The sequence below is a fragment of the Fragaria vesca genome, linkage group LG2 (assembly GCF_000184155.1).
Source record: "Fragaria vesca subsp. vesca linkage group LG2, FraVesHawaii_1.0, whole genome shotgun sequence".
NCBI lineage: Eukaryota > Viridiplantae > Streptophyta > Magnoliopsida > Rosales > Rosaceae > Fragaria > Fragaria vesca.
The window spans coordinates 33,160,625-33,162,778 of NC_020492.1; positions in this window are offsets into that span (position 1 = coordinate 33,160,625).

The window sequence follows — 2,154 nt, forward strand, 5'->3', positions numbered from 1 at the left end:
CCAATGCGACATCGAGGAAAGGCCGGTGCACCTCATTGCTGAGGAATTGACCGGACGACCTCCAGGAAGTTGGAGTCGTGTTCGGGTGACGTCAATATCCCCCGGGTCACCACCATGCTTCATGGTGATGCTAGATCTCGAATGTCTTCGTTTTGAGCGGAAGAATGGATGTCCATGAGAATTTCTCAAAATTTGGACCATTATATCTCTTCCAGGTTGACCAATTTGGTCAAACCAAAGCCTATATGAGTCGGTGTCCCAAATATCATGTTTGGCGACAACATGGGATTCGATATTCGAATCGTAAGGACATACAGTTCACTAGATTGACTCATGAATTTCTCCAAGATGCGCTTCAGTTCGCATTCATGAGGAGGTATACACAAAAGAATTCTTGTTCATTCTCACAATGTGTTTTCAAATAAAAACCATTAGCATGAATGTCTTTAAAGCTCAACATGGTTCCTTAGAATGTTGTTGGATAGTTCCACTATCTGCGAAGCACTCAATGTCTCTATGAGACATAACTACAAGGAGTAAATAGGCAAGTAAATAGTTCTACTTGAACCATTTAGAAGGATTGAAAGAAGCTACGAAAAGCTGCAATCCCGAGAGTGCATAAAAATTTCCGCGCAGAATGACCTTTGCGCACTAAAACAGCCATAACTTCTTCGTTAAAATAGCTATGGACGAACCGTGAAAAGTTCTGAAAACTAGACTCATAGAGCTTTCCAATGATATAAAGTTCACTGTCTGGTTCGTCCGGAGCTGTTCACAAAGCTCAAATGAAGTTGACTGTCCAGAAGGGACAGATTGCTGTTTTTCGCAGATTTGGCATGTGCGAAGCTGTGAAGCTTGCATGTGGCGTTTAGGCTTTTGCCTTAGCCAAAAGTGACGTGTGTATGATCAAAACCAAGTCCTTTCGATCATTCTAAGGTCGTAAACTCCATGACTAGTTAGCAAAAGCTCCCTGACATGAACATAAACTAACTCAAAGAACCTAGAGGATCCGATTATGATGATAATTTTCCAGCTTTGATAAGTCTTCAACGTTTTTTGCAAGACGGCAATTGGTTTAATAGCGTAGGGGGATCCAAAATCAAAAGCTTTCGGTAACTCCAAGTCAGTATGACCAGGCATGTCCGTGGAGGGTCGGTAGTGCGAGACACACTTAAAACCACTATCTCCTTAATTTCGGACAATTATAAGACATCACACTAAGCTTGGATGAGCCTAGTTGAACAATTGATGATGAAAAATCCGCTATAGGGTAGAAGACTTAACCGGAAACACGTGGGCGATCCTCCTTGAGGATGCAGTGCCATGAGTCACCTTCAAAGGAAGGGACCAAAATCAGCACAATATGCCATGTTTCTAAGGATGATGTAAGTGTACATCTTGATTGTAAATCAATATGAACCATAAGAGGAGAATAGTTTCACTTCGAAAAATTCTCAAGGCATTCATTATTGCTAATGTGAGTACATCGAGGTCTCAAATAGACAAAGGACGTCGATACAACGCCTTAGTATATATAACTTGGAACGAAGTCTCAATGTCTAGCCGATGACATCAAAGTCATGGGTAGCTAAAGCAGGATCCGAATCTTTGAAATTCGCGATCATGAGGATGACGTTCTTGTCCTCGTATTGATTTTTCATACCTTTTTGTATGCATTCACAATTTAAAGGAGCTTGACAATCTTGAACCAGTGATCCGAAGATCCACAACGGTTGCATTAATCTCATGAGCTGACGTGAGTAGTTTTGACAAAATGGTGTCTAGACCGGGAGTGTCGTTATTAGAGCCGGCAACACCTCCCCCTCTTTTCTAGACATCGGCACGACGTTTTCTGCCTTTGCCATGACCCATATTGTTGTCCCCACATTAGGGGATAATCCCAAATAAGTTTATCACATTAGCGTATATACAATTCCTGTTTGTATGATCAAAATCAAGTCTCGTTGGTAATTCCACACCAACTTGGAGGACCTAGAGAACTTGATGATGATCGAATCCGTTAAAGATTATGGATCATGATGCCACAAAAGATCATCGACAATATGTAGTCAATTAAGGTGGTAAGCAATCCACTTGACTAATAACTCAACAAGTAGAGTTAATATGAACGTTTTCGAGAAACGCTCCATGAGT